Source organism: Odontomachus brunneus, unplaced genomic scaffold, assembly GCF_010583005.1.
Source record: "Odontomachus brunneus isolate Ranch 3 - 2012 unplaced genomic scaffold, Obru_v1 Obru_scaffold_076, whole genome shotgun sequence".
NCBI classification, from domain to species: Eukaryota; Metazoa; Arthropoda; class Insecta; order Hymenoptera; family Formicidae; genus Odontomachus; species Odontomachus brunneus.
The window spans coordinates 1,723,190-1,733,928 of NW_022639526.1; the positions used below are offsets into that span (position 1 = coordinate 1,723,190).

The window sequence follows — 10,739 nt, forward strand, 5'->3', positions numbered from 1 at the left end:
CCAATCCACGCGCCGCGGTCACCGGCTTTTCGGTGCGCTGCTCCGTGACGTATCGATTATTGACGCTAGCGTGCGCTATTCGATTTCGAGATTTTATGAGGATTACACACAGTTTGGCCCCGTCTCTCGGCGGTGGGTAAAAATAGACACCCGCCCGGAGAGAATGTTACATGCGGCGTTCAGGATCAGTCTGATCACAAGGTATCTTTGAGTTCAGCTCGACGAGCTTTCAAGCCGGGCACGAGGTTCTTTATATAGATGAGCAACGCGAAGACATTCGAGTGTTGGGACGTGTAATTTCGAAGATCCAAGACACACGACTGTCTAAAGTTCACGAAGGCGAGACAGTCTCAAGGTTCAACGCTACAGAGCCTTTAAAGAGCCAACGGACTGAAGAATCCGCCATACTTCGGTGACAACGACGTCTTCCACCGTTTGAAAAAGTTTCCGAAAGAAGATAATCAGAACGAATTGATACTCCCATCGCTCGTGCGAGAGAATTATCGACAGATAGATATTTTGATCTTATAACTGATTAGCCTGGTTAACGCCGATTCTATCCGCGTGAGAGCTTATTGGCTAGAAAAAATAGACGCAACGAGAATATCGCGCACGAGGATATCGATCCTCGCTCCTAACCGCCTTTGCGGCTACTTTGCCTCATGATTAATCGAGCAATCGCCATCCTTAATTTAAGCACTGAGCTCTGCAATAATATTATTCGTTACCTTCCTCGTGCGGATCGATCCGAGATATTATTGCCGTATCGATTTCAACAAATAGTCGGGCCGGTTGCACGTCGAGAAAGAGGGCTATCGATTCTTTTACCTCGCAATTCCAATTCTCGTGTCCAATAACCCAATCTCTTAATGAATCTACACAACAGTCTATCGTTTTTTTCGCCACGGCACCGACGCGCTCGGCGACATCGTGTTACTTTTAACTGGATTATTGTGCGATTATTTCATCGAGTCGCGCCTTGCCGAATATAATTACCATGCAAAACAGCGTATAATGACGCAAAATTACTATAATACTTTCGAAACAACCCGGTATTTCTACAATGAGCATGCACTTCTTTATTCCGTCGGGGATGTAATTTAGCGAAATTAATGCACGCCTGAGTAATTACAGGCGCATGCGAGGCCATTGTAAACCGGCACACACACGGCCAGAATACGATTACGAAGTACGCCGTAAGTAATATCTCCGGTGAGGCCCGCGGCATCATGGCGTAACGGAAGATTTCCCGACGGGGTTGCCCTCTTCTCTCGCGGAAAGACGGAATCAACCGCGAGCATTCGCTTTATCGTTGCGGCCCGCTCTCACCATATGTCTCTTCTGTAAACGGATCAGTCCCTTCTAAACAGCAATTTTCGCAATCCTTTCCTCATCCTTTGCCCGCGATATCGCGCTGCAACTTGCAACCGATGCTCCTCATCGACTTGTATCTCCTCGAATCGAGCAACGCACGACGCGAAAGTAACGCGTCAATTTCGCGGATCGACAATTTCTGAGATTGTTGAGGCACGCATTACGTCGACAAAACATTTTTCAGTCTCGGTGACAGCCTGTCACGCGTCCGATTCGCAAAACTGTTACGCGCGCCGGCAGAATTCAACGAATTTGTCGGCGTGACGGTGACTTTTTCTTTTTTTTCTTTTTTGCCATGAGATACAAACCCTTATCTCGGGCTTTCACAGTCGACAGATTACATATTTGCTCGCGTGAACCTGACAAACAATAGCTTTTTTTCACATCTTTATTCTCGCGACGCGAAAGCTTCGTCCTTCTCGTCATTGCGTTCACAAGAAAGATATATCGAGCGGTTGAAGAGGAGCGCGGGGGTCTCTTGCTATTAGAGGAACTTGTTACTGATAGCGAGTGGTATCGTCATACGCGAGATATCGATCTTTTCCATGTATCCGTGAAATTTATTGTACCGCGAAATTTCCCTTTTTTTTTCTTTTTCCAACGTGCAATCGTCAGAGTACGTTGACGTGTTCGTTTGATTGTCAACTTGTCGAGTTTTATAAAATGGGTCACGCTGGAAATGGATGACTCGAAGTGTCCACTCCTGGAAGCGGTATCGCGATATCGCGCGCCTCTAACGACCGCCTGTTTCTCCTCGACGTCGACGTCGTCGTCGTCGCCGTACGCGCGCGCGATTTGCCGGGTCGTCATGACGACGTAAACTCAAAAATACACGCCTAGCGGAATAGATTATTGCACGTTACGTAGTCGTAGCTAAAGTCGTAGCTAAAGGCGCGCGGACAACGCGTCGCCGATAGAACGATGCGCGATATCCTTTTTCACGGCGCGTTTAGCGCAAACGGTCCGTCCAATCTCGACTTGAACTCGTTGGGAAATGAAATAGAGAACGCTAATTCCATGGAGAATCCTCATCTACTGACTGACTCAAAATCATTAGAGAACACGCCGATAAAATTAAGATATCGCGGTCTTCACGGAGCGTTCAGCTGAACGCGCGGTGAAAATGCGATTCGCAGTCCGTTCAAAGTCCGCTTGTCTATTTCAGACATCTTATATACGGCGACAAAGTTCCGATATAATTTTGTCGCGTGACCTATCTTTCTCTCTTTCTCTTAAATTCAATTCCACTTTTCGCTGCTTCTGTGAACGCCAGAGAGAATTCGACATATCTTCGCGATGCGCGCGGCCAAGGAAAACTACAGCACAGCCGCACACTATTGTGCGAAACTCAAGCGAAAGGAGACTCAGCGAACCGAGATCGCGAAAACTTTCGACAGTTCACGCGGAGATTTACGAATTGCCCTGCGAAAAATCCCAAGAAAAATGGAAAGACATTGCTCATTTCTCGCAGGTACACTGAGAAACTCCGCCTTCCTGGGAGACAGGCGCGAATTAAGTTATTAAAAGACGCTCAGGTACCCCGTGAAGTTAACGCATTTCCCGTCAGCCGCAGGTGCCTCGAGAGATGTAAAGTTCACTTTGTCTCTCAGGGAGAGTTTAAAGTTCAATAAATGATGTAACTCACATTAATCACGGAATTGCTTCGCCCGTCTCAACTATTTTGTACTTGTTGCCTGGGAAATTTCGCAAGTAATTTGTTCATAGAAGTATACGTGCAAAGAAATATTTCCGATCTAAATGCAACGTGTAATATCTCGAGTTTGCTTTCCTCATGTTGTATTTTTATATTCTCTGAATTTCTTGCAGTGAAAATTAGCAGTATTTTCACATTCGAGGCAATAGTGAGAATACTGCTACACAAAACCACAAAAATTAATATTTCACTCCTAAAGTGGATTCTGACTCCATATAAACGAATGTTTCAACTGATTAAAGAGAATATGTTCGTTTGACAGTGGAATTCATCAAAGTCGCTTTTCAATTGCGAGTAAAGATATTCACTCAATAAGTTAGAGTGGAAAATTCACTCTATAGGAGTGTAAAGTAATTCGAATTCGAGTGACTCCACTGACTCCAATCTACTTTTCAAGTGAAATTTCGAGAGTACAAGTATCTGTATATGTTTTCATATACCTAATCACGTCTCTCTAGATTGAATACCCTAGACAAGAATCTCAGCAGGAAAACTTCAACTTGATGTACGATGTTATCGCGCATACAGCCCTATTTCCGGTGTTAAGCCTTCGACGGACATTGGTTCTCTTTTGACACGCGGCAAATTAATGCCAGAATAAGCTTATGTCGGTCTTTCTTGGGGGGAGAGTCGGGGGAGGGTGACGGTAAGTCACGCATCTATACCGGTAACTCGCGATGCTATCAGGCTACATTTCATAAGGCTGAATCACACCACGCGTGTTTACTAGCAACTAGCACGCTAGTCCGTCGCTAAAAAGCATCATGTAATTTAGACGGTTGGCAAATTAACTCGCTTTCCGAGCACAATATGCGGAATACAGCAGAACTGTCGTCGTCGCTTTCATCTAAAAGACCTTTTCATCAATTTCATGCGAAGTTTTCATTTAAAATGACAATTTAATAATGTATTGCCCTACGTCCATATTAATAATCCTTACTTGAGAAGTGTCTCATTTGAGATATTCAAATCTGAATTTCAAGTTATATCAGAGTTTTTTATTTGCATCACATGATGTTTGCGATGTTATATTTTTGATTGCCATTCGACTGAAAAACTCATATCTAACTCTGATTTCTTCAAATCTTAGTATCTTACATGAGACAAATTAACGACTATTAATGCCGGCTCTAAACTTGTTAATATTTGCATTCAAAACAATTCCACGAGATAGATTTTCGATGTTGAAAAGTAAACTGATTTTTCTAGCTCAGTTCCATCATAAAATTAATGGAAAGAAAAAATCTTAAGATTTAACATTGAGAGAAGATAGAATCCCTTATCTAAAAATTCAGAAAGCCGATTAAGCAGTAATATCCAAGAAAAAGTTCAAAGATCCGCTCACCTAAGAAACTAACATTCCTCTCTTCGAGATATTTTCAGAGAGAGGAAATTTCTACAAAATGAAAACTCGGCGAAATTTTATTTGTCGGTTTTTTCCCAGATTTCAATACTAGATATTCTCACGACTGAGATTGCCGGCAGATCGATAGAGAGTCACACCAGAAGTTATTCCTAGTCGAAAATTGCACGTATGCATGTAAAATTACCCGTATAAGTTGGCCTGAATGTGAAAAGGGATATTTTTCGACATCTGATAACTCTTTCTTCTCCCGAATGAAATTACCGGCTCCCGTTTCCTGCGCTAGGTCACCCACTGCACCCTAACTAGTAACAAAGCATCATATAAACCAGGCTGTAGGCAGAGCGCGAAGGTGGGTCACTGCCCTGGTCGTGATATCGAGATACGAGCGCGGATAGGACACACGCGAGGCACTAAAGGCGAATTTACTCCGGGCACGCTGCAATCCGGCGCATGCATTCCAAACTGCATATATGCACTCGCGTGACTCTGCAGTCCGCAATAAGTGAATTCGCGTTCTATTCGTTCGCCCTGAAAGCCACCGCTCGGCCGGCGAACTCACCCCGTCCGGAGTGCGTTCAAGCACATCGATATACATAGTTTCGCCGTAAGTTATGTCTTTGAACGCAAATCATATAACGGGACTCTATGTTTGCAGATTCAAGATTCAACAGGGCGCTTGAGGCCAAATCCGAGTCGAAATTAATGTTTGTTTAACATTAATCCCGCTAATTCCGTCGGACTTGAAGGACTACTGGAGGATCTCGGAGATATACCGACTCTAAATTTTGGTTCTATCTAAGTTTTATTTTCATCCTGCAAATACTGTTGATACTTGAGGGATTATATAAGCTATTGTCCTACTATGATGCTGCAAGTAAACTTATTGCCGTTTTTTCTATGTAAAAAATTGTGTGAAGAAGCTTTATTCAAGAATTATTTAATATTTGATTATTTGAAATTTTCTAAAAGATAATATATATATTTTTTTTGTTACAGGCCAATGTGAATTTGCGGAAATTTGCATGTGGATTACAGGTCAATGTGAAACTGCGGAAATTTGCATGTGGATTTCTCAAGGATTTCTTACGTGAAACCAAATTTCAACGCGGGAAGGAGCATTATTAGACATGTCAACATTTTGCGAGAATTTATAAAGCTACAATTATTTTATTGGTGATATAGACTAAATTTCGACTGAAGCATCTCCGCATTTTCGACAAGTTCATCAAACGTCCTTATTCAGATCGGAAATCTGTATAATAATTTTGTAAATAATTTTACATACCTCGAAATGATGTATCACTGCTAGCGTCCTGATCCTTCGATTTGGCTTTCCCGATAAAGCTCCTGGTTTCCGGCTTCTAATTACCTTGCCGCGGCACTCCGGATATTCCCTCATGGCACTCACACGGATACGAATCGATCTACGAAACTCGTGTTAACAAACGCGATGCCGACGAGGGCTCGGTTAAATATTTTAAGATGACAATTAGCGGACCGATACATGTACGTCGCGTCACGATATGCTCCTCGTTCGTCGGCTCGAAACACTAAGGCTCAGTTGCGGAACAACACGGAACAACGGACGAGAGTGTGAAAACAATGAGATGTAAACAAAAGGACTAAGTCGTCTAACGTCGATTACCAACCGTCATCGCCTTATTGTCGAAAGCTCGAGAGATGACAACAGTCAACACTCCCGAAATATTACGAACCTTCAAGGAAGAACTATCGTGTGTTGTGCGCTTATCCGGATGTTTACACCATACGTTCCGAGCTGGCGAGCAATGTACATACCGCGGTGTACGCATATCAATGCGTCAGCATTGTTCGGGTCATTAGAATATTCTGTGGACTCTTGATGTAATTAACCGCGTTGGCACCGCGCTAATTAACACGTGTTTCTCCGATCGAATCGTATTTACGCCCGTGTCAATGCTGTGTGAATGAATATCCGGGATGACGGAGTAATCAAAAGCCCAGGATGCTGAATCTGAAAGCTTGGACGGAAGACGCAGAATGTCGGGATACGGGCAGCGATACATGATATGTTATCAGGTGTATAAATTCATTCATTATAGAGGTTTCCGATTTCAATTGACGTCTGATGAATTCACCGGGAATACAGAGATACCCAAGTTGAAATTTAGACCAGTATTCCTAGTATGTCATCATTTAATAAGTTATAAATTGACGTGGTTACGGTTTCATGAATCTCCGATTATTTATCGACCTGTATTTATTTGTATTTATTTCACGCAAGAAAAAAATATTAATCTACATAGTCGTATAATTATCTATGAATATGAATTTGTAATTAATTATGTTCTTGATCAAAGATTATAAATAATTTACAATTATGCATACCGATCTTTGAATGAAATACAAATTTTGTAAATATCGTTTTCTTTAAATAACCCTTCAATAACCCTTCTTGTTTCGCAACGCGGAATCGATAGTTTTTGATTAGATTCTTTTCACAATTAAAAAAACGCTTTCAAAAAGTCAAACTTTTTCTTGAAAACTGTCGTACTGAATTTAAGAATATATGTGTGACTCTGAAGAATATCTATACATCTATCTATACATTTGATATAAATAGGCGATAATAAAAAATCTGAACAAAAATTTACTGTAACGGAATTTCTTCCATTTATGAAACGGCACGATTCGTGATTTACTTCGCGTATTTTACGTGCTAATTTATTATTCATTATCTATTTCCAGCAATAATTTATGCACGCATCTTAAAATCCCGATGAATTAAATTAAATTAAATGCTAATTTGTAATTATTTATACTGTATAGTATATCTTCATTACCCTATTATTATAATTCATGTTACACACAATACTCTAAATTGATTGTTGAAATCCGATAGCTTAACTAATTATATCTTCCGCGTGATAATTTTAATTGTATTAATTATCATGAAACGAAATGATAATGATTCAATAATTTTGAATAAAATTCGGCTTAATTTGACATAAATACGTAAAGAAAAATCAAACTCAAGAAACGACCAAATTAAAATCAAGTTGTCCACGATTTATCTTTAATACTTTCTTTACGCGTCTCCCACATGTTTCCAGTCCCATTCATGTTTATGCGTATCTTTCCTGAATCCAATAAAACACATTACTTCTAACTGCATGGAATGTTGTAACAAAAACTTGTTAGTTTATAAAAACGCGATCGCGTGAAGTTTTTTAATCCTATATGATCGTACAGACAGAAGCTAAACGAACAATCAAGATAAGTAAAAAGAAAAACATGCTTTTAATCAATTAGCACCTGAAAGGATTAATCTATTGAGCATTTTACAGACCGATATAAGTATAATATCGTTGCACATGAACAACTATACGTGAAACGTTAGCAATTCTACATGAAATCGTGTGTGGAGTCCAATGGCCTTTTAAAAAGAAATATTAAGACTTCATTTTTCATAGCTTGAATAACTTTTTTTCAGCAGCAAATCTGCGACTATATTTTCTTGCAAACTTGACTGAAACTTATTTATCGTTCCTAACATCGAATGACATCCATTGTATTGTCATATCGCGGTTAATCTATCATTATCGAGCGGCGGTTTGTTAATTAGTAACGAGACACGCGAAAGCGTAATGCTATGTTTCATCCTACAATGCAAATGCATTTTACTGCTTGTAACTTGGGCATATTAAGTATGTTATTTGTATTATTTATATTAAAAGTAGTAAAATGTACAAGTCGTCATGAAATATAAATTAATAAAATGGTTCATTTCGATGCCCAAAATCGCGATCAGTCATAATTGGATATCGCCATAATATAATGACGTTACGCATGGTAATCACGACACATTAACGTTGTGGATTATTTATAGCATAATCAAAGAATTCTATCTAACACATCCTCTCTAAGATATAAAATTAAAATATTACTGTTGTATATCGAAACTTAGATTTGCTTGCTGACAAGAAATAACTGTTCTTTAGTGTTTCCATTCTAATGACTGACAATTAAATATTTATATAAATAATAATCACATATTTTTCTAATAAACTTTACACGATTAGGGTTGGTTAGAATACATTTTATTTATCAAATTCAGAGGATGCTTTAGAGAGAATGTGAAACATGAAATTCATATTATTAGCATTAAAATTCAGTGCATTTAATGATTATAGAACGATAAATGTCAATTTACATGGAATTAATATTACCTGCCGTTGTATAAATTACCTACCGTTGTATCAGAACGATATATACTAAGATTCAATAAAGCTTAATAAAACATTTACTAGACTAAAGCTCATTGGTCTTTCTGTTTCATATAATATTATATGATGACACTTGAATTTGTCAAAATAATAAATTAACCGAATAATTAAAATAATACTGTATACTCATATCCAGGTGTAATGAGAACGATTAAACAAAACTAGTGAATTTAGGCGTAGGAAATGTTAAAACTTTATTGAAACTTTGTTATACAGGTTATACAGATTTGCTGAAGAAATTATTCTCAACTTGAGAGTTTCAACTCTCATAATTTTACATTTTTGATAATGCTTGACTGCAATTGACTTGTTCATTTTGAATTAGAGAGAATTTGAAACTTTCAATTCATTCTATTAGCATTAAAATTGATTTGTTACACTTAACGAGTATGGAATGTTGAATATCAATTGCATAGAATTAATATTATCTCCTATTGTTGTGTTTTGTATAAAATATCCAGAACAATGTATATACTAAGATTCAATAAAGTCTAATAAAGCATTTACTAGACCAAAACTCATTCACTTTTCTGTTTTATATATTATATCATGACAATTAAATAATAAATTAATCAAATAATTAAATAATATTGCATATTTATGAGGTATAACGCAAACAATTGGAAAACCTAAGTGAGTTGAGGCGTAGAAAATGTTAAAATTTTATTAAAACTTTAGTTATAAACGTCGAAAAAATTAATTTCTAAAAAATTAACTGCACCTGAGTTTCAACTCTAGTAGTCTCACGTTTTCGATAATGTGACTGATTTATTCTCATTATGGATTCATTTTCATTATGGATCTCTGTTTGCGTTCTTTTTTGCGTACTACTGAGTACGAGTTTTAAATACATGCCTACTTACATGCACAGGTGAAAATCGTGACTAACCTTAGTAATATAAATGTGTAGCCCAACGCGCCGGCCGTACGGAAGATGAGTCGTTGTCAAGAAACATCGTTAAATCACTGTAAAGCAACCAACAATTGGTTAATCGGTGGTCAGACGAGTAATGAATGAGTTTTCTTACCGATCGATGGAACGTCGACGCGTCTTGCCGAATTTCGTCGTTGAACCAAGCATACGTCTCCATAATTACATCGGTCAGGGAATCTATATAGATAATCAGAAGCGTACACATTGATTAACGCTACATAATGCCATTTGTCGCTCAATATGGCTTTCCGCTTGCTTATTTTACACACGATTACTCACTTTGGCGACGTAGAACGAAGCACGTAGAACGTCCCGCGACGATTTCCCGCTATTTCAATATCTTGACTTATTTTGGCGCGCGCATGCGCGATATACTACGTCACTCGATGTATGTATCAACTGTGCGATGCATTTTGTATTGGTAAACATACGTGTACCGTCTTGCGGCACAAGATATAGCAACCGCAAATCCGAGCAATACTCCCGTGTTAACTGATCACACAGCTTAATTAATTCGAGGTCCGCACGACGCTCTCGGTATTGAATCACAGTAAATAATACGATATGGTCGATGAGCAAGTGCATTGCATAAAAGCAAGATACTGTATGTATCGTCTCATTGGCTACGGATTATCTGAACTTAAGATAATTATAAATATATGATTAGGCGCGGCGCGGCGCGGCGGTCGCATTACGTTTCTATTGTGGAGTCGCTCTTCCATGTTTACAATTTTTAATTTAAGAGATTGATACAAACGGCGGATATTGTCGTGCGATGCTCGTAGCTGAGGTAATTATGCCTGCAATGAGTATGCTTGGGTGTTGTATTGGACAAGGAATCTGTTATCGAATCTATCATCGTGTTAATCATTGCAGGTAACGAGCCGAGGATGAACAGTGCAGAAACGTCGAGTGCAAGGTTCGAATACGAAGTACTATGCGACATATCATCTCGTTGATGCGATAGTCAGACTTTTGCATCAAATCAGATATATAATTAGTAATGTCTTGCTTTCCTCTTTTTACGTAAAGTATGTATGTGTGAGAGAGAAAGAGAGTGAGTGAGTGAGGGAATGAGTGAGAGAG

General features: G+C 38.9%; 1 protein-coding gene and 1 long non-coding RNA gene across 3 annotated transcripts in view; one reads left to right on the forward strand and one right to left on the reverse strand.

The window, feature by feature from the left end:
• The window catches only part of LOC116847296, a 26,049-nt gene extending 20,729 nt beyond the window's left edge, over window positions 1-5,320 (forward strand). Inside the window, exon 3 of the long non-coding RNA XR_004378736.1 lies at window positions 5,110-5,320. This is a non-coding gene — a long non-coding RNA (uncharacterized LOC116847296). The remainder of the gene's footprint in view (window positions 1-5,109) is intronic.
• LOC116847288 (small conductance calcium-activated potassium channel protein) overlaps window positions 1-9,784 on the reverse strand; it is a 154,508-nt gene extending 144,724 nt beyond the window's left edge. The window contains exons 1-2 of one of the 2 annotated variants that reach the window (XM_032822131.1): window positions 9,748-9,784; window positions 9,609-9,685 (exon numbers count right to left, since the gene is read on the reverse strand). The gene's annotated coding sequence lies outside the window, so the exon portion shown is untranslated. Of the gene's footprint in view, window positions 1-5,739; window positions 5,999-9,608; window positions 9,686-9,747 lie in introns of those variants that run through there. The other variant, XM_032822130.1, reaches the window with a different exon arrangement.
• Between the last annotated feature and the right edge of the window lie 955 nt (window positions 9,785-10,739).